The 22,879-nt window shown below is 41.8% G+C and overlaps 1 long non-coding RNA gene across 1 annotated transcript; it reads left to right on the top strand.

Moving 5' to 3' along the window:
- The first annotated feature begins 13,134 nt into the window (after positions 1 to 13,134).
- LOC146895647 (uncharacterized) lies at positions 13,135 to 14,744 on the top strand. Its single transcript, XR_015000593.2, has 2 exons — positions 13,135 to 13,388; positions 14,261 to 14,744. It is a non-coding gene; the product is annotated as an uncharacterized LOC146895647 (long non-coding RNA).
- Positions 14,745 to 22,879: the final 8,135 nt, after the last annotated feature.

Below are 22,879 nucleotides of genomic sequence, written 5' to 3'. Positions count from 1 at the left end.
TATTGCTGCTACTGCAGGAATCAGTTTCCCTCCATTGATGGTGACAACTTCCAGAACAGCACAACCTGTAACATTACTTGGGACTATGTTTTTCCAGTCCCTTTGGAAGATTTATGATCTAGATATTTCTAGCAGATAGTTCTACAAATCGATCAGCCTGGTTTTTATTTCTTTACTGTGGCATTGGCCAACCAAATAAAATGCTGAAACAACCCGTGAACAGTAACAGTCTTAATGTTTATTGAGTATTTAAAATTATACTAAGACTAAGCAACACTTACATAACAGTCTTGTTCATTCATGCTTTTTTGTTATGTATTTATTTCCCCATACATTTGTGGTGTGTGTGTGTGTGTGTGTGTGTGTGTGTGTGTGTGTGTGTGTGTATTCTTCTCTTGGAATTTGCTTCATAAAATATGTAACATTCATTTCATTTTTATTACTGATATATTTATTCCCCAAATCTGTTAGCACTCTCACTTCTTTTGATGGCATGCTAATTACCGACAAGGAGAAGGTTTTATTTATGTTTATTGTTTGCATCAAACACTTAGAAAATTCAGCTTGTCTTTTCACATAGCCTTGATCTACAGTCACCGTACTGTTCAAGATGGCAGCTGATCCGAGACACATCCGCTTCCTTCTTTTCTCTTCACGTTTACTGCTCCGCTCTCAACTCCGAAGTGAATGATAGATCTCTTTTTCGTTCTGCAAGGCCATCAAATGTTTCCCCCAAGTACTCAAGGAAACAAGATGCTATCTTACTTTGTAGTACTTACCCTCACATCCATGGGGCAGCAGGTGGTATCTTACATCCCTCCTGATGTGATTAGAAGCAGGAATCAGGAAGCCTTGTTGAAGGGACTTTCCCATCATTAAAAAAAAAAAAAATAGACATTTTTGTAGAACTTGCAGATCTCTATACAGTTTTCAGCCACTTGTCACTGCTTTAGCCTCTGACATACTGCCATCTTCAGGAAGAAATGTGGGGCTCTGCACTCCCATCCAGAGCGGGACCCTAGCAGCCAAACACTACACTGCCTGCCCTTCCTGTGGCCTATCTGTGAAATCACCTAAGTTATTTTCCTCATCCACCGAAGTATTAATAATCTCTTTCTGTGGACATCTTTATCTCATATGTTTTCTCTTTCTAAGAAACTAGGCTTTTCAGTGAGAAGTTGCCCAAAAATGCTAAATGGAAGAAAATTCACTTTTATGAATTAAATGAACGAATGTTTAATTGTCTAGCATGAAAAACAAACTCCAAAATATTTTCTGTGTACAGACAAACTAATTGCATATAGGAAATATAGGAATGTGGCTTTATCATTCAAAACTAATTTATACAATTTTACACTTTTATAATTTATATATTTTAGGCTTGTCTCATAAACGCCTTCCTTCTTTTCTTTACCCCCGCTCTCGGGTTAACAGACAAATTAAAATAACTGCATCGGCTGTTTAGTGGTTGAATTTAATTCTTCAGTTGACTCGCAGACAGTGCTTGCTTTCTTGGCTGGGGACTCAACCCAAGCAAAAAGCCTAGCAGGTGCAGCACCAAGCAGCATTGGTATTGGGTTCCCAGCACTGCAAGCAAAAAAAAACTGTTCACCCACTCCACCTTTGCTCTGTGATCAGTTCTACACCTGTTTCGTTACTTTCCTCGCCTCCCTCTGTCCCCTCTGTCTTTCTTATTTTGTTTTGCTTTTCATCGTTTAGGAAGGTCATTTCTGAGTTGCCCATTTGGATTTATTTTATGAACTTCAAGCAACATATTAGGGCAATATTTCTACTTATTTTTAATCAAAATATATTCCATTCTATCCCACAATACCCAAGAAGAGTTTTACCAAAAATACATAAATGCAATCATTGTGAAGGGTCATAAAACGTTACAAAACACTCACTATGGAGAGTGACTGGAAAGAAGGCATAGACACAGCATCCTCTCACTTGAACACTGAACAAATTTGAGAGTTGCAAAGACATTTAAACCCCCAATTAGCTTTTATTTATTTAGTGACTACTACAGCATCCTAGATTATTTATTTAATTATTGCTATTTATATTATTTTAATCAGCATATAATATTAGAGACCATTATGACATTTGTGAGCAAAGTGTATTTTTGTTGTTCTCTTTTATCCTTAATTTAAAAATAATATAAAATAAATCTCAGTGTGATAAATTTTAGAGAAAGACAAAAACTTATACAATAACTTCAAGATCCACTTAAGGTAATCTACTAGAGATGATAATTACAAGTCAAGTTTTTGGAAAATAAATATTATTAAAGGATAATATCTAACAGCAGATATTGACAAAATAAAGATGATAAAATACAACATAGAAGTTATGTCTGAAAAGACAAATGAAGAGGAAAAAGACCTTAGTGTAGGTGAAATTTTTCTTTATTGGAAGTATTATGGCCAGGTGTGGTGGTACAAGCCTTTAATCCCAGCACTCAGGAGGCAGAGGCAAAAGGATTTCTGAGTTCAAGGCCAGTCTTGTCTACAAATCAAGTTCTAGGATAGCCAGGGCTACACAGAGAAATCCTGTCTCAAAAGAATGAAAAAGATGGAGGAGAAGAAAGAAAAAGAAAAAAGAGAAGAGAAAGACAAGAAAAGAAGAAGAGAAGGAGAAAGAGAGAAGAGAAGGAGAAGGGAAGGAGAAGAGAAGGAGGAGAAGGGAAGAAGAAAAGGAAAAGAAAAAGGGAAGGAGAAGACCAGTTGAGCATCAGCATCCACCTCTTCCTACTTCCTGGCTGTAAATGGAAGGCAAACAGCTCATTCATACTCTGCAGCCATGATATCCCTGCCAGGGGGGAGTGCACCCCTCCAAATATTAGCCACAATAAACCCTTTCTCTCTTAATCTGCTTCTTTGCATGGATTTGGTCACAGAAAGAAGTAACTAGCATAAACATATAATCAGTATAAAGGTGTACTGAGATAGTCTTACATTTATGCCACATAAAGTCATTGAAACCTTATGGGAACTTTGCATACACAGTGCATCTCAATTTGATTCCTATTTTTTTAGGATTTGCATATTTTATATGTATGAGTACTTGGTCTGTATGTTTGTCTGCATGCCAGATCCCATTATAGATGTTTGTGAGCCACTCTGTGGGTTCTGGGAATTGAACACAGGTACTCTGCTTGCAAGAACATACTGAGCCATCTCTCCAGAAGTTCCTAATTTGGTAAGGGGTTTTGAGACAGGGTTTCTCTGTATAATAACTGTGACTTTCTGGAACTAGCTTTGCAGACAAGGCTGACCTAGAACTCATAGAGCTCTTCCTGTCTCTGCCTCCTGAGCGCTGAGATTAAAGGTGTGCTGCAGCACCACTAAATTCTAATGAGAATACTTGATCAGTATTTAGATTTCAAAAACTTTACGTTGTGAAAGTAAGCTAACACATTCGAGTTTTTCTGGTTTTTTTTTTTTCTAGTAACTGACTCAAGAATCTATTTTGTAAAATTTAAATTTAAAAGAATTAAAACAAAACAAAATTAAAAATCAAGTTTCTCATGCTGGAGGCAAAGGGCCATGGTAGAGCTTCAAGACCCTGGGTTCAATCCCTAGTGTGTACATATGTGTGTGTACACACACACACGTGTGTGTGTGAGCACACATACAAAACACCTGGAGGTGCTCAATTGTATTACTTACATACACATTAAGAGTGTGGCTAGAGGTTAACTTACTGGCAATATCTCCTCTCTGAAGGGATTGATAATGAAATAGTGACATTGGACACGCTACTTCATTGGGGAATAGGCCTGAATAAATTTCCTGTTCAGTGGGTTTAAATCTAAACTATAACTATATTAAAGAATGTACATTATATTTGCTTCTCTACTTTCTCAGTATCATTTTCTATAACCAAATCACATATGTATTAGATTATCACGAATTTGTCAATAAGAAAAAGTGTACCTCACACTAGAAATGTAATATTGGTCTCTGTAATCAGTTGGCTGACTATTAACGAATCAATCCCACACCAGTTATGTTTTAAGGGGTTATTTATTTGGCGGGGGGTAAAACTTACATACACCATAAACCGTCAGGAAGGGAGCCTAGTCGCTGGAGCAGGAGCCGGGAGCAGCAGCTGAGACCGAGCACCGGAACCAAGAGCCGGAACCAAGAGAGCCTTATCCGGAACTGCTTCTCTTTTTAAGAGAGAAATATACCACGCCCCAGTGGGCTGGTATTTCAGCAGCTATTGGCTGACGGAGCGGAAGTCGCTCCCCGCTGCACTGTGGGCTCCTGCTTCAGTGATTATTGGTTGAGGCAGCGGAAGTTACTCCCACAACACCTCCCCCTTTTGTTTAAGTAAGAGAGTTCTAAGCCTACTACGAAATTATATACAGTAAGTACAAACCTACACAATTATATACAATAAATACAAATATCCTATTCTAACTAGCTTAAGTCTTGTATAAGAAATAACTTGGCCACGTTATAAAAGGAAAGTAACTACGTTTATATAATCTTCAATCCCATCAAAGATCTGAGAAGGGAAATAATGTTACCTAAGTAATTAGGAAGTGCAATCAAACTTCCAGAACATGTAACAAATCACAGAGACAACTGGCTACCTGGGCAATCACCCAAAATCACGTTTGCAGCGTTGAAGCAACCAACTTTGGCTAAGGCCTAACGTAACTGACATACCATTTTTAAAGGCAAGGAACTTTTCAAAACTATCTTATCCTGTCTTGGCAGGATATGACAGTCCTGTTTTATCCATTTACGGATACTCTGTAACTCTGTCAGTAGTTGAGGTATGGACATTTCTTTACCCAAAGGCCAGTTCTACCAAGAAGAAAGGCTCCAGGTGGAGTGTCTTTGGTGCTCAACATTCTCTCGGGAATAGATCAGTGTTGCCAGGAAGGATTGTGTCTCCCTACTACAGAACTCTGAGTTAGATTAAAGGCCATTTTCTACAGCTCTTTGAAGAGGTTGAAGATTATCTATCTATACTGAATATAATCTCTATGTATCTAAAGAACCTGATTAGTCTAATTATAAATGACAAACTTAGATAACTATTGATCTATATTATTCTCAATATCTATCTAACTTAAAGACTGAAATAGTAAACAACTGTGCAATAAATGGGGACAATATGACCTCCAAATATAAACAATGTGCAAGTATACATTGCAATATGGTAAATATATATATCAATACATAAACAATATATAAGTATCTTACTCAGAGGTAGAAGTGTACAATGCAATCTGGTAAAATATACATATATCAATACAATATATATATGTCAATACATAAAAATGTTTTAAACAGAGGTAGAAGCATGTATGCATAAAATAGTCAACATAATTTAACTTTGTATCAATATATAAGAATCAATACCAATATATTTGTCAAAAACAATAACTCACAAGTACAAAGCTATTATCCCATAATCCAATTATCCCTCTTTTTTTTTTTTTTTTTGATTCCTGCGCTTATAAAATTCCTCCCCCAACCCTCAACCCTATACTAATTATAACCAACCCCTAAATGATGTCCCTAAACCCAAGGACAAACTTTACTGGGAGAGGGGACGTCATTCTCTAGAATTACTTCCAGCTGTCATGGGGGCGACGTTCTTTCTGGGGGATCCTGTGAAAGTTAGGACAAGAAGACCAAGAATTTGAGGACATTTTTGGCTTTTCAAGGCATTCTTGGAGACCGGTTGGAATAAGCTAAACCCTGTCACACAATAATAACAATTACAAAATGCTGATTACACTGCTCTCTGATGCCTAACATTGCAGACTTAGTGTGTGAAAAATGAAAAACCCAGGCACACATAGTTACATAGTTACAGGAGATCTCACTATGGGATCTCACAAGCAGCGAACTGACTCTTGTATCCAAGAAATCTTGTATGCCCCAAAAGAGAAGAACTAATAATCTACCAAAAGTTCAGCTGTCCTTTTTAGCTTGTCTGTGAATACTGGACAAGCACTTTACTTCTAGCAGCTAGTCCTTTGGTGGTGCTGATGAGTGTAATATTTTAAATTCGTTACAAACTGGACTGAAATTCTTACAGCTGATATGTGGTGTTGTGTCCCGAGTGCCAGCAATGGGCAGATAAAATGGAATGTCTGCCGGAACATGGCTGTCAATGATGAAACCATTGTCTGCCATAGTAACACATGCAAAAAGCAACGTCTTTCAGGATGGCAACGTGAGAGTGTAGTGTCTGTGCCCACTAATCTCAATCTGTCAGCTGATCATCAACAAGCGTTAATCGTCGCTCATACCAGGCACACATCAGTTGTCAGGAAACAACTACATCAATGGCCCAGTTTCTAATAAGAGACCAGACAGTGACTAACAACACACAGTAGCCTGCAGTTAATCACAAATGAGTAATGTAAGTCACTAGTGCTGCTGCTAGGACCTGGCAGTCATTCTCAAAGCTGACCCTGGACTCACTGAGAATAGAGCCATTTCCACACAAATACCGTGGTACCATTTACCTCCGCTCTGTGTCGATGTTTCCACTAATAGTGAGTAAAGCTGTGGCTGCTTTCGCAGGAGAGAAGCTGGGGCACCAGCCTGGAGGAGCTGTCTCCCTTTACCCACCTGGTATACATTTCAGGACTCCTAAGGGGTGCCTGCGATTTAAGATACTACTAGATCATATATATGGCTTTTTTCTTGACGATTGCATATCCATGGTAAAGTTTAATTTCTAAATTAGGGCCAGTAAGAGATTAATCATAACTGGTGAAAATAGAGAAAAGTAACGACATACTATTGTAAAAGTTAGTTATGCCGAATTAGTTTCTCAGCATGCCTTTTTACAATGCACTCATCCTTCTTGGGATGATGTGACATAATGCAGGGCCTCTGTAGTGATCTAAGAGAGGTGAGGGACATGAATATTGAGACATAATGTCAGCTACTACCCGAGGGTTACTCGATCATACCTTTGCAATATCGCAACAGTTGACCTGATGACCAAAATGGCTTCTAAGAGTCTTACAGCGCAGGTAGCTTATTCAGCATGGCCACAGTGGATGTTGATGACTCCGGCCCTTTGTACTCAGAAGGGCAGACCCTTTAAAACTTTACTGTTTCTTCCTGGGGTTTTCCAGGTAGCATCTTCAGGCCACCACTGACCTCAGATAACTAAAGTCACAGAAAGCAATACTTGAGAAAATGGAACCACAGATAAGGACACACTGTGAAGACACGTGGTTTTCAGCACATTGGCAATAACAATAGAAACAAGTTTCACTCACGAAAGTGATTGATCAAGCACTGATCGAGTATTGATTTTTATTGTATTCTGACAGTCTAGTACAGTCCTTTTAATATTCTGTGGGATAAAGTTGAGAGAGGGGTACAGGAATTGCTCCTGTTGCACACAGAAGTGGGGTTTTTATCTAGGAGAAGCAGCACACTTAGCACTGGGTGGAACCAGTCACCTTTCTAACTGAATAGCATTTTTATTTGAAAGAACGACTGAGTGACAGACATACTATGGTTGCTCAGTCTTGAATATCTGCATGGGTTTTTCTCTCAGAAATAAACAAAGCAAGATTGTCACTTCAAGGAAAACAGTTGACAATGTTTTAACAATGTTAAATTTTTAACTTGCATGCAAAATAAGAATACTAGAAAATTTGTATCCCAATGTGTAAAATCTGTCCTGATGAGCTGGGCGTGGTGGCTCATAGCTATAATCTCATAACTGTGAGGCCTGGGTCCTGTGGAATGCTTGTACACTATGTGAAGGTGGATTGCTGTGATTGGTTTAATAAAAAGCTGGACAGCCAATAGCTAAGCAGAAGGTGTAAGAAAGTCTTCAGGGCAGAGAGAGGACTCAGGGAAGAAGAAGGCAGAGTGGCCAGGCAGATGTGAAGGAAGCAGCATGGGCAGTATGGAGAGATGAGGTAATGAGCCACCCGACAGAACATAGATTAAAATAAAGGGGTTAATTTACAGTAAAAGAGCAAGTGAGACGAGCCTAAGATAAGGCTGAGCTTGTATAATTAATAAGTCTCTGGGTCATTATTTGGGAGCTGGTGGTACAGAGAAATACACTTCGGCAAGAAAATTGTTCTGAACTCAAGGCTAGCCTGGGCTACAGAGTGAGACTCTGCCACTCAGGAAATAAATAAAACTTGGAAAAGAGAATAATAAAGCTGGTGAGATAGCTTGGGTAAAGGGCTCGCCTAGCATGCTCTAAGGCCTTAGAGTCAGTCCCCAGCACTGCTACAAATAAATTACATTTGTAGAAAATGTAAGGAAAATGTCACAGAAAACAATATATTTTGTCACGTCCAGTAAAACAGACAATATTTGGAGGATCTGCATAATTCAGTAAATCAATAAATTCCAAATGGCCAATGGGTGCTGCTATAAAAGATGCATGGGCTAAAGAGCCATCTAATATACCATTAGATTTTTAATATAACAGAAAAGAGGAAGTTTATTTTCATGGACTTAAAATCTACGTCACAGTTTTGTTTAATTACCAGTTGAAGGATTTTGGAGTAGTATCAGAGACTAGCCTCAGTTATTTGAAATAAGGATTTAAATATGCATTCTTTTTAAAAATCGGTCCACAGATTGATAGATAATAGATACCATCTATCTAATCACTGAAGCCTGATTTTCTCCATATCTCTATAGCACACACTAACATAAACAAATTGTGGAAACAACCCTGAGAGCGCTGCATTGTTCATAACCAAATAGTAAAAAGACTTGCCAATATAAAATTATTTTAACCAATTTGGGAAAAGATGGCTCTATTTTATTTAAAAATACTTTAACATGTAGTAACTTATTGTTATTAGATAATTAAGTAACAAATATTTCATCTATTTCTCCAATTCTAACTTCCTTTGGGAAAAGATTTTATTTTTGTTTATGTGCAAGGGTGTTTCTCTTGTGTATATGCCTGTGCATCACTTACATCCTTGAGGCCCTCAAAGACGGTAGGATTCCCTGGAAATGCAGTTACTGCCAGCGGTGAGCCACCATGTGAATGCTAGGACTCAAACCCAGTTCCTCTGGCAGAGCAGCCAGTTCTCTTATCCGCTGAGCCAGTTCCCTAACCTTCCAGTTCTAGCTCCTAATATAATGAACACTGACAGATTTGATCTACATATGCAAAAGCTTTGTGGATCTCAGGGAAAAAAATATTGAGAATTACTGAATGAAAGAAAAGGGGGATCTGGGACGCTAAGAACCCACTACTGCGTGCCCTCCTACCCACCTTTTGTGGTGGTTTGAATGAAATTGGCTCCCATAGGCTTATGGGGAGTGGCACTTTTAGGAGACGAGACCTTGTTGGAGTAGGTGTGGCCTTGATGGAGGAAGTGTGTCACTTGGGGTGGGCTTTGAAGTTTCAGAAGCTCAAGCCAGGCCCAGTCTTCTCTCTTCCTGCTGTCTGTGAATCCAGATGTAAAACTGTCAACTAAGTCTCCAGCACTATATCTGCCTGTGTGCTGCCTGCCATGCTTCTCCCATGAGAATGGACCAAAGCTCTGAAACAGTAAGGCAGCCCCAATTAAATGTTTTCCTCTTTAAGAGTTGCCATGGTCATGGTGTCTCTTTACAACAATAAAACCCTAATTCAGACACCTTTTTTCCCCTTTTTGACCCCAAATGAATGGTATTGGTAATTTAAACTGTTTATATTTATTTTAGTGTGTGTGTGTGTATGTGTATGTGTGTGTGTGTGTGTGTCTGTGCATGGTACATGACTGTGCCATCCCCCAGCAAAATGCTGAAGGAGTAGTCCACGCCATATCACATCTGAGGAAGTCAGAGGACATCTCTGTTTAGTTAGTTCTTTCTTCCCGCCTTTAAATGGGTTCTGGGGATCAACCGCAGGCAGTCAGTTTTGCCCAGCAAGTGCCTGACCCTTCGGGTACCTCTCTGACCCTGTCGTTGATAATCTAAATATAAACAATGTACACTAGTATTCTCTGCAGAACAATGTATTATACTTGTGGACATGAAGTCTAAAAGCCTCTACTTTGGCAAAACTCCTTCATAATCAGATACCCAAATGAGTGGCCACAGACTAGAGCCACGTCAGATTCAAGCATCTCTCAGGCTCTCCGCAGGCCTGGTCTCACTTTTTAGGTTTACTGTTGCCATTTTTATAACTTTTCCAAGTTGGTGTATGATGTTGACTAATGTGAACTTTGTTAAATTTTCTACATGATTTCCTATTTCAGATTTTGTATAGAGTTCAGTCTACACATTTGAAGGCAAAGCAAAGACACTGGAATTTTCATTAACTGGTCTGGAGGAATCAAGCTATTTCTGTTTCAATCTTTGTGATTTTAAACCAAGTGATGTGATGGCTTCTTCCTCTCCCGTCAGCTCCATAAACCTTCTGGGACACAGAAACTGAAGAGTGAGACCTTCCGTGAGTGTAAAGTTCTGACTTGTTCTTGCCTTTAAGACATTGGTTTTGGCTTGAGGACACTCCCAAGTTGTGATTCTTATCAACAAGGCTGCTAACATGCTTAGGCACCAGGAAGCAAAAGAGTCCAGAGTTTGTGTTCCTTTGCAAGGACATACCAGGCCACTGGCTCAGAAAAGGGATGTACAATTAATAGTTTCATAAAGCAGGGAAGTGGCTGACATTACCAGAACCTCAGTTTTCTTTTTTAAGTAAAGGTTACTTTTAATATTTTTAGTTGTGTATGTGTGTTTACCTGTGTGAAGGAGAGGGGGAGGGTATGTGCACATGAGAGCAGATGCCTAAGGAAGCTGGAGGCATCGGCTTCCCCTGGAGCTGGAGTTATAGTAATTACGAACTGCCTAAGGTAGATTTTGGGAACCGAACTTAGGTCCTCCGGAGGAGCAGCCAACTCTCTTAACCACTGAGCCATCTCATAAGCCCCAGAAACTTGGTTATCTTAACACATAATGGGTACATACAATGAAGCTCCTGAACCTGCCTTATAGAGCTGGTCTGGCAGAGGATTGAGCAGATGAGTTTAGTGTCCTAAAAGTGATACTCTGCCCTAAACATGAGATCCCTGGGCATTTCTTAGTATTGTCAATTTGTGGCAAAATTTTCTTTAAAGCAATGATTGAGAAAAGTCCTTGTCACAGCTTTTGGCCATATGAAAATAGAATAAAATGACTAACCATGCCAGCGTGCTCAGTGTGTTGGTACTTGGCCAGGTTTGCCTCCAGACACAGAACCATCAGGGTTCACAGGTTCAAGGAGTGCCCTGCCCATGGTTGAGCAGCTGTAGGCCTGTCCCTAGACCAGCTGGACCCCTGCTTTCTCTAGTATTTTGAATTCAATTTAGATTAATTTGTTGTCCTTCTGCAGTGTGAACCAAAAGTCAATCCTTTCCTCCAGTTAGTCTAATTCTTTCCCATCCCTCTCAGACTTAAATACAATAGTTCCTACAAATTTTAGTAAGGTAATATTTGTCACTACTTATGGGCGATTCTATATCCTAACATATGCTATGGACTTGGTATGTTAATAAGGTTTCTGTTATTGAAGCCTGCTATGGAAGACCTTCTGGTCGTCAGCATGTGTAGTTCTAGTTCCAAAAAGTGTTATGCTGTTGGAAAAGTTACACTAAAAGTATTATCATTTGTATGTTTTGTTGCTCTTCATAATAAAATACAAACATCTTAGAGTCATGTTTTGATAAATTCTACAAGTACAGGCTATAATTCTGCCCTGCCTACTGGAGGTCTATTAGGGATTAATTGGAGTTTTCGGAAAAATTAATTGTGCATGATATTTATAGAGGATGGGCACAACTTTATTACTCTAACATACTGTTTGATTTGAAAATTTTATCACTTTTTTAAAAAACTGCCTAGGTATGATTGTAATAACCGGTCCCTAATTTGGTTTTTCTGCATTAAATTGTTTAAAAATTACTGCTTATAAATATATTTTTAATTTAAAAAACAAAAACTTGTTTGTTCGATGGAAATGTGAATTTGCAAATGGGTAATTCCCTTTCCACAGTTCTGAACACGGTGCTGGGTCTTGGCAAGGGCAGTAGGTTTTCAGACTCCATAGGAATCCCTCTGGGTTCCGATTGGTCGGAGCTGCCGAGCTCCTGCTCCGAGGCTTCGGCCGCCACAGTCAGCCTGAACCCACCAGATCCCCCCACTTTTCCTTCCGAGCTACTCGAAATCTTCACCACCAGCGACCCAGCGGTTCTACCGACCCGAGATTCCCAACTTCGAGTGAGGGAACACTTTCGATTGAATTTAAGACTCCGACTGTCATGGCTCTCTCTATTTTAAGAATAGAAACCCCACTAGATTCTGGTAGACTTTGCCAGATGACTGAAAACGTTATTAATGACAACATTTGCATACATCTGAATTGGTGCTGCGCGCTAAGTTGTACAGACGGCCTTGTGCAAAGAACATCCTCAGGTGCTTCGGATCTCAGCCCAAGGCCACGCCGCCACTGTGGCTGTAGCCAGAGAGGCCGCAGGTCCAGCCTGCTCACCCAAACGTCCAATTAGGCCGGCTTCCCACGGCCAGTGGGACATCGCAGTGCACCTGCTGCCCCCTGTCGGCCACGCGAACAATAGCCCTACCCTGCCTGCCTTCGCTGGAAAAGGCCTCTGAAATAAAAGAAGGTTCCACCACTACGCAGTCGCGGGAGGATTCTCGGAAAACCTGCTTTACCTAGTCAGCGAGCTCCCACTGCCTCGTTTCAACGCGTTTGTTCTAAAGAGAGGAAGGAGATACGTGCTCGAGAAGAAGAAAGTGCCACAGCTTGGGGGGGGGGGGGAGGAACGAAAGACCCAGAAGGTTCGATTTAAGGTTTCCACCCTCTGTTCAATCATCTGGCCAGGGCTTAGGGAGAGCGTGTGCCTTCCGTGGGGACCAGCACATTTGTTAAAGCACGGGGTGTTTTCTCCAGCTCTCAAGCAGTTGCCTCTCCCATTGCACCTTGAGCAGAGTCCAGTGACCTGCTAGAGAGGTGACAAAGGCCACCCGCCCCGATAATCCAGCCTCAGAGGCATCCAGAAGTAGGTGTTACCACTCCAGTGCCTGTAATGCAGATATAGATGTATCTCAGGGGAAAGCTTTAAATCCTGAGCACAAGCCCCCCGGCACCACTGGCGTCTGCGCTGTATGAATTCTGTCCTAGAATTGAATATTTAAAATTTGCCTCCACTTGGACACAGCCGAGACTTGCTGGCGGCTTGAGAGCCTTGCGCGCGTATGGGGTTACACTCTCGGGTGTTTCTAATTTCGTTTTCATTATTTTCTCCCACTTCATTACCACCCTCCTCCCAGTGCACACGCGCTTGGCCGTACCCTAACTTGTTCGCTCATGTCCGTCTTTGCCTCGGAGCTTTTGGCAAGAAGGTATGGGAGAGATGGACGGAGGTGAGCGGAAGATGGGAGGGCGGGGAAGAGGTAGAATCAGCTGGCAGCTCGGAATGTGTTTGCGTACTAGGGGACTAAGGCGGAGGCTCCACGGGAGGCGGAGAGGGAGCAGGAACAACCGAGAAGCCCCGCACGCGCTCGCAGCGCTAACCTAGGCGCCTGCAGTGTGCGGGTGGCAGTAGCGGGTCCACTGGGACCTTCAGAAGCTCAGCTGGCTCCGGTCTCCCGCCCAGTCCACCAGTCCACGGTAGCTGCAGCCGCTGGCCGGGTCTAGACTGTGAGTGGCTGCAGGTATCCACGACGCCCATCCCCGGGGGCAGAGAGACTAGGGCGGCGCCCAGCTCCGGGACTTCCCGGTCGCGCGGCCGAGGCTCCCGGGGCCCGTGGGCTCGGTGCTCCCGGGACCTGGGCAGCCACCAAGCGGGCGGAAGCTCGGGCTGCAGGGAGGAGCTGCCTCGCCCCGAGCGGGCCGCAGGGCTAGGGAGGCCCGGGAGGCCCGCTGGGCTCCTCGCCTCCCGCTGTGCGCCTTGGCTCGGGCACCCGGAGCCGCCCCCCGCGGGCGGCCACTTCCCGGATGGGGCTGCGCTGTTCTCCTGGACAATCGGGGCTCCTCCCCTCGCCGCGATCTTTCTAGGAGGCCACCTCCGAGGTTGCCAGGCGGTACCCTCGGGCTTCTCTCACCGAAAATCCGCAGAAGCATTAACCGAATGCTTGGCGAGGGACCCCCACCGCCCGCAGGAAGCCAATGGGGACGGAAGTTCATTTGAGATAGCCCTGATTCGCGAGCTTCCTAAAAGTTATGAGCTCTGTTTTCAGTCTGATCAACAACACGGCAAATGTAATTCTGCTTTTTTTGTGTGTTTCAAAATCAGTCGTACCGAGTGACTTTCAGAGGAGATGTGCACCTAGAGAAGAGCCAACATCCTGCTGCAGGACCGAGCTAAGGAGACTCGTCCCTCCGTCTCAGCTCGTCCACGCCAACGGGAGTGCTATCGTTCAATTATATTTTTTAATTATTGTGAGCCTCACGTTATGAAAGTATTCATATGACAGAGATTGAGTGCGAAATATAAGCCGTTCTCTCCAAAAAAGCGCTACCTTTCTTGGGTCAGTAATTCGCGAGATAATAGAAAATTTGAGTTTTACGAAAACAAAGGAAACTTTGCTCTTTGAAAATGTTATTATTTAGCAGACACTTCTGGAGAATCTATCTTGTGTCATAGACACCACTGAATACTGTGAACCATCTGCTTATGGTTCAATATATGGCCGTCAGAGCAGTTGGTATTTTGAAAGCCTTGATTCATTTTACCCGTCCAGATTCAATATGAAGTAAATATTGATTTTTTAATATAAGATTGAGATGTTGGTTTTATGGGATATGGGAGAGTTGATAATTCTCCTTAGTCTGCATAGCTAATGCCACGATAGGGATTCAACAAGTCTGCCTCAGAGTCCTAAGGCTAACCCACTCACCTCGCCTCGGGCCAGATCATACAAACGTGTGCGGAAACCACCTCAGGTGGATGTGACGTAAACCAAAACTCAGAAGCATTGACGTAATATTCCCTCACTTTCCTGATCAGTAAACAACACCAACGTATTATAATCAAAGGGAATTATTCTATCAAACAGGTACCTGTACTCTCATGATATGGAGTTAACAAAGTGTCAATTAGAAAAAAATAATAATAAAATACTATTCGGCCCTTAAAAAGAACGAAATCGTACAATTTGCAGCAGCATGGGTGGAGCCAAACGTCATTCAATGAACCTAGCCAGACACACACGAGTTCAGTAATGTCCCCAGAGGTAGAGAAAGGCAGTGAGAAGGGGGTGGGGGAAAGAGTCATGTCTGGTGTTCTATAGCTCGGAAATATAACTCCTGGTTATAAGACTCTAGGATGTGATATATTTCCAAATAGCCACAAGGATGTATAAGTCCCCAACCTTCACACTAACATGGTGCCATTGGTGGAAGTGCCTGTTGCTTCCACACATATATTGTATCTATGTACTGAATTATCCTACAGCCCAAAAAGCGAACAAACATTTATATCTCAACAGTATTTATAAGAAGAAGAAAGGAGACCCCGAGAAGTAAGTTGTCTACCAACGTACAATGAATTGCAGAAAGGGGTCTAGAGAGTTTGTGCTTCCTTCCCGGTAGCCTTTCTAACACTTCCAAACCACACTGTCTCAGCCCAGAAGTCAGAATGTGAATAATTCAGCAGTTACAATAAATGTACAGTCAAGTCTGGATTGTCCTCCCTTTGCTCTGCTAATTGCTTGCCTTCTGGATATTTGACTGTTACTAAGTCTCTCTCCCAGAGGGAAAGAGAAAGACCAGTAGGACTCAATTATTTCTTTACTGCTAATGCCAACCAGTAATTCTAATATTGAAAGGAATAAGAGAATTTGGGGGACAAATTACTAGAACTATTCTTTAAATAAGATTTCAGATGGCCCTGGACTTTAGTTTTGATGCCACTAATGCCTCCCTCAGGCACGGGAAAGGCTTGGACATGACAAAATGGATACTGCTCGCCAACGTGTGCCTTCCAGACTTCTTCCTGTCCATCATGCTAGTGATAATTAAGAAGTGGGAAGAATAAGAAAGGAACAGGAGGGATTTGATGAATTGTACTTTTTTGACGATGGAAGAGTTACAGCATCTAAACAAGAAAGGAGCTGAAGAGACACCTCAGAGGTTAAGAACACTTGTTGCTCTTGCAGAGGACGTGGGCTGGGTTTCTAGCACCCACATGGTGGTTCACTACCATCTGTAACTCAAATTCCCAGAGATCTGACTTCCTGTTTTGCCCCTATGGGTTCTGGGTACGCACGTGGTGCACATTCATACATGCAGACAAAGCACTCACATGTAAAATAAAATAAAAACAAGAAAGACCCCAACAGACATTGTCCTCTCTTCAGCCTCAGGCACTGAGTACCAATCATTACAGAAAGTGAGCCTGCTGGCCAATGGATGGAGTTGGAAAACGCATATGACATCATATTGAGTAAGGTAACCCAGACCCAGAAAGACAAATATCATATGTACTCATTCATAAGTGATTTTTAAACATAAAGCAAAGAAAAACAGTCTACAATTCAGAATCCCAGAGAACCTAGACAATGAGGACCCTAAGAGAGACATACATGGATCTAATCTATATGGGAAATAGAAAAAGACAAGATCTCCTGGGTAAATTGGGAGCTTGGGAGCCACCGTAAAGGGTTGAAGGGAAAGGGAGAAGGGAGGGGAACAGAGAAAAATGTATAGCTCAATAAAATCAATTTTAAAAAGACAAAACAAAAAATAAAAAGAAAGTTAGCCTGCTTAGAACGCTTCCATTTCTCCTTAGCTTTATTTTTCTTCTAGCTTTCCCTTGGCTATAAAGTTGTTGACAGTCTGCGCAAACACCAGGAGGAATTCTGCCTTTTCTCAACAACTACCACATCGTTTTATTTATTAAAACCGTTTGCAGGGCCAGGCCGTGGTGGCAGTGCACACCTTTAATCCAGCATTTATTTGGGAGTCAGAGGCAGGCCGATCTCTAAGTTCGAGGCCAGCCTGGTCTACAGAGTAAGTTCCAGGACTACACCGAGTAAACCTGTCTTGAAAAATCAAACAACAAACAAACAAAATTAAATAAATAAATAAAACCATTGGCTGCCTCTGCATGAGCTCTGCAGGACAGACTTTACCTCATACGATGAAAAAGAAAATATTCACGATACATCTCATTGTTCAGTACTCTCTCACTGAAAGTCTGAGGAACGCTAACCAGGCTGAATGCATTCTCTGGAGATCCTCTGGGCCCTACTCCATGTTCCCTGCGAGACTATCCTCTGCCTGGTGTTGGTCAGTACCTGTTTGGTGCACTCGGCCCACGAATTTCTTTCTAAGCCTGGCCTACGTCCCTCAGAGTGATTTGCTTCTGTTTATGACACAGCCTCCAGCCAAAGCTCTGAGTCTGCCATTGCTGCCCCGGCCCACCCACACCTACACCCACACCCGCCTTTTCTTCTCTCTGGTATACTAGTCTTCCCTGGGAACACAAACAAATTCTTCATTTAGTATAAATGAAAAAATTAGGAAAGGACTGAATTTATTATCAAATGTTGTCTACAACTTCAAATAGCACGCTTAGTCAGTTTAAAGCAACAGATCCACTTAGATACACCACAGACTGTCACCCTACTAGTTGTGGAAACAAGAAAAAACTGCGTATTTGTTATATTTTTCATGCTATTCCCAGACTTTAAGCTCTAGGCACTTTGCCTGAAAGGTTTTCTGGAGATTAACAAAAAACGTGCTGAGAATATTATTTGAAAATAACACTGAAATATTCTGTAGTCAAAATACGTCCTGTTTCCCGATTTTCAAAAGGACACACTGTGACCCTAGCCCCAAGTACTCTGTCCTCCTGACTCAACACTTACGTGTGTGTGTGTTGAGTTGTTGTGAATTGACCTGAGTTAAACACCATAGTTCCTGAAACTTCCGGCTCTAGCTCGCTCCTGGTCCAGCCTCTGTCTGGTGAGCTCCTACCAGCTTCGTTCACTCTGTCCCTCATACCCATCTACACGGCTTGTCTGTCTGTCCATTCTGACGCTTTTGATAAATTACAGTTACTTGTACACTCTGGGTATTTTATTGAATAAAGTTGTCCACAACCCTTTCCCTACTGGTGACTTAAAAGTTCTCAAGGAAAGGAAATAACTCACAAAGCACCAGAGGAGATAAGGCCCCAGAATCGTACTTACTCAACACTAAATAAATAAGTAAATAAATAAATATTTTTTTAAAGGATTCTCTGTGTATTACCTGTGAGGCTGAGCCAGGAATGGCCTCCCAGACTGACACAGGAGTTCTGTTTTGGTCAACATCCTCAACTAAAATTGTCACAGAATTTCCAACTGCCAGAAGTTTGGGAGAGGGCAAACGGGTTTCCACCATCAAGGACTGTGAGAGTGGACCACAGCCAGGCAAAGTCGTGGGGTCAGCACGGGTACATTTTCCATATCAGGTTAGTTCATAAGTAAAGGATGTGCATATTCCCACAGAGTATATGTATAGTTATATTTATAAATAAAGTATTTGATAGTACCTCTGGGGACCTTCTCAGTCATGTCAGCAAACTGGTCTCATGTAATAAAAGATCTCCATCTCTGGAAAGGTTGCTTAGCCTTCAGCGTAACAATGCTGTGCGTGTCATATATGCTAATTTACACGTACGGCAGTGTGTGCATGCCACTCGTGAGATCAGAGAGAAGCCTGGGAGCTGGTAAGAACAGCATTTCCTTACACATCACATTCTCTGCACGTCACAAGGGGGAGAATGGCGAGCTTGAGACTCTGTGGGCCTAAGAAAAGTCTCAGGAAAATTAATGAAGTCTATTTCAGAAGAGAGAGTATTTTCTCCAACAAAAGCATTTAGGGAACTCTTGGCTCAAGAATATATTTTTTTAGATTACAGATTGAAAAATAAGGGTTATCAAATAAAAAAAATAACAAGCCAGACAGGAAACCATCGAAGAGAACTCTTTAAAATTGTGATAAGAATGCTGAAGTGTAGCTCTCCACAATAGAGACCTGCTAGGGGCGGGAGTGGGGAAGGTCTCACTTTGCTTTAAGGGGCTGGCTACTGGCAATTTGACCACGCTCCAGTGACTACATGGACATACAGATTGGACTTTTTTTAAATTTTTTTTGGGGGGGGTGAAGGCCACAGATGGAGGGGCATATCGGGAAGGACTGGGAAGAAGGGTGATTGGGGTAGATTATGTGAAATTCCTAAATAATCTATGAAAAAACAGAAAAATCAATGAAAATACAGAAAAAAAACTAGAATCATAGTTTTGGGTTTTGTTTTTTAAATGAGTTGGACATTTCTATCTCAAACCATGTTTCGGTTTGTAACACAATAAAAAAAAAATGGCAATCATCTAAGTAGTTTAGGCCTTTAAGTAAACTGAACCTTACTGGGGTTATTTCAGCTTCAGCTAGAGCTATCTGGAGCTAGGTGTTCAGATTCCAACCCTGATTTGCCCCCTTGTGCCCGCTTTATGGCCACCTGCTGTCGTTTCTTTCCTCGTTTGGTTCGTTTCCCTTCAGGTGAGAGTTGGGGTACACTTTTATTGTTCTACCACTGGTGAGGTGTCGTGGATGTCAAGCCAAGAACTGAGCTTGAAACTGTGCAACCTTTTAAATATGTTTCTGTTGTAGGTTACACAATGTTCAATTAAAATGAATATACCTTAAAATGTAATAAAAACCCAAGTTGATCATATTCTGAAAAACAGGCTTCTCTGAATTAAACACCAAAAAATCGTCTTCTCACAAATTCCCTCCGGCTTGTCTGGCATTGCCCTTGATCATCTAGATGAGTTCTAATCCTGCTCTGCCTGCTTGGTCCCTTCTGCTCCTAACGCAGGATGGCAGCGAACAGGATTGCCTGCTACGCTGCTGTTTTTCATATTCCCGGTTCATACTGCCATTCACCTTTGCTAATTTATTTTACTAGTTTCATTAACAGCATTTATGACAGCTTTTCTGAGGGAAGTGGGGAGATGTGGAGCAAAAGCTATGAAAATTCAGTTACACAGGATGGGAAGCTGAAGAGACATAAATTGCAACCAAAGTTGTTAATTATAATCAACAGTAATATATTATAGGAGGAGAGTGGATGATAGATCTGTTTAATGCACACGCTCTCTCACCTTTGTGGCTGTTGACTCTTAATCTGCTTTGCTGCAATGATTATTTCATGGTACATATCTAGCATTGTGGCTACATACCTAAAATATGTGCAATAAAAAAAAATTGTAAGTTGGCCATGTGGCCAGAGTAGAGCACACCTTTAATTCCAGCACTCAGGAGACAGAGGCAGGTGGATCTCTGGGTTTGAAGCCAGCTTGGTCTACAAAATGAGGCTTCACAGAGAAACCCTATCTCAGAAGGGAAAAAAATAAATAAGATTGTAAGTTCTATAGCTATTTATCCAAACACTTATGAGTTGGTATGCAAAGCAGGTAAGACAACTGAGAAACAAAATGTTTTCTTACATCTTCGCATCGGATTATGAAACCATTTTTTCCTACACAAAGATGCCATGAGCTCGTAATTCTAACTTGTGCTACAAAAAAAAAAACTGGGAGAGGAAAATGTATTTATGTATAGACATAGAAGACACAGATATGAATCAGACAATAGTGTGCCTCGTGACTCAAAACAGCACCCATGTCTTCCACAAATTCTGTCTCATTTCTCACCTCTACCTTCCCTTGTAAGTGTGACGATTAGTGACTAAGATGGTACCCCTTCTTAATACACACCCACCTTCATCCTATCTAACTATTACAGTAAATAGAGGGAAAATATTGTAAAATAAAAAGTATTTTTAAAACTAAGTTCTTGTTGGCATGCAACTAAATAATTACATAAGAATTATACATAAAATTAAGTTATATTCATATTTGAGAAAGCTATGAAGTCAAGGCCCAATGTAGTTGATCATGTCTTTAATCTCAGCACTTGGGAGGCAGAGGCAGGTAAATCTCTGTGAATTCTAGAACAGCCTGTCTACATAGTAGTTTCAGAACAGCCAGGGATATATATATATATATATATATATATATATATATATATATATATACACATACATACATACACACACACACATACACACACACACACACACACACACATATATATATATATATATATATATATATATATATATATATATATATATACCTGTAAAGTCATAATTATCTTGTGCAAGCTCCTGAACTGAGCTCCTTCTTCAGAGGCAAAAGAACAGGCTGGAAGTGATGCTGGATCCCTGTGCAGTGTGGAGGACCAGGCTGGCAGCTCTCATCTCTGCAAATGAGAATGATGTTCTCTGGAGGTTTCCTGGAAAGGCTGAGACGTGAGTAATGTTCGGTTTCAGGGTTGCAGAGGTGCTCAGAGGTTCATAGTATGAGTGTCTGTGTGGGCACGGGAGAGATTCCTCAGTGCCTACTGTTTGAGAACCCTAGAATACACCCACTAGAATTATTAACGCCTCTTCAGTTTTGTGATTGTACTTCCACGATTAACTTGGTAAATTAAACTGTTACTAAATGGACAAAAGAGTGTTACAGATGACACAAGAAGAGGTTCCATGATGCACTATACCAGTAAGGGGCCGTCATGAGGTTTGTCAGTAGCAGCCGCGCAGGAGAGAGAAGCCAGTGAGCAGGCAAACCCTCGCAACATCAGCAGGACGCCAGCGCACTGATAACTTTCTTTCCTTCCAATCTGCATTGAAGAATAGAGGGCTAATCTCTTGCCTTTTCCTTGTTCCCTCCTCAGCGCTATTAGGAAGAACCAGCCAGAGCTCTGTGGCCACTTTCTTCTGTAGATCTCAGGAGTGTGGCCAGAGACTGAGGAGGGGAAAAAAAAAAAAAAAAAAAAAAAAACATGGGCGTGTTGAGTGACTGGCTTGGACCACTGTGTCCCTTGCCTCAGCTCTAGGGCTCTAAACTTTAACCACAAGTGTGTAAATCTGATTGTCATAAATTTTGGAACATGTCCCTCTGAAGAATATGCACACTTCATGTTTTACTTACTCTCTGTTGAGTTCTTGTTCAGGATGCTGATGGATTGACTACTCTGTTTTTGAAGACTTTCCCTAGAGTATATGAATTAATAGACAATAAGTTTTATACTCCTGAATCTTTTTAACAATTAAATATTAGGTGACAGTTGCCTTCTTCCCTAATGACGGATTCCTCCGAAACCCACTATGCTGTAGGCACGGTTGTAGAGTCTACAGTACAGGGGTGAATAAAACTGACCAGCAGCACAGAAGTGGTGGGCAGTGAGTCAGGTGGTTACAAGTGCTGTGGACAAAAATAACACAGGGAAAGGCAAGTGGGTGGAGCTTACGGCTTGTCAAAGAAGGCTCCCTAAGTGGGTGACCTTTAACCAATGACCTGAAGGAGGGAAGGAGCCAGCTGTGGACTTCATGGAGCAAGAAGAGATCAGGAGAGAGAGACAGTTTGTGAGGAGAGTGTGTGCCTAATAAACACCAAGAGTACAAGGAAACCAGGTGGCTGAGAAAGGCAGGAGTAGGAGAGCAGCAGGAGACGGGGTCAGAGGTGCTGGGTGGACAGCAAGGCAGGCAGGCGCCTTGCACCTGGAGGCCACTGTAAGAGCTTGGCCTTTGTTCCAAGCCAGGTAGAAGGGTTATGATCCTGCAGACGTGACTGGGCGCCTTGCATTTTACCCCTGTCGCTCTGTATGCTGTGTTAGACAAGAAGGCGAAAGGGACAGGGTGGATACAGAGAGACAGGACACACTGCAGCGATCAAGGTGAGGGGTGAAGTAATACGGCAGCAGTGTGGGGAGAAGTGACCCATGAGACCTGAAAGCAGAGCAAACAGGATTTGCTGATAGCTTGCATGTGGCGTCTGAAAGAATGAGAGGCATTTAAGCA

This window comes from Myodes glareolus, chromosome 2 (genome assembly GCF_982192425.1).
Source record: "Myodes glareolus chromosome 2, mMyoGla1.1, whole genome shotgun sequence".
NCBI lineage: Eukaryota > Metazoa > Chordata > Mammalia > Rodentia > Cricetidae > Myodes > Myodes glareolus.
The sequence above is the reverse complement of the archived record's forward strand: the minus strand, read 5'-3'. Positions and strand labels throughout refer to the sequence as shown.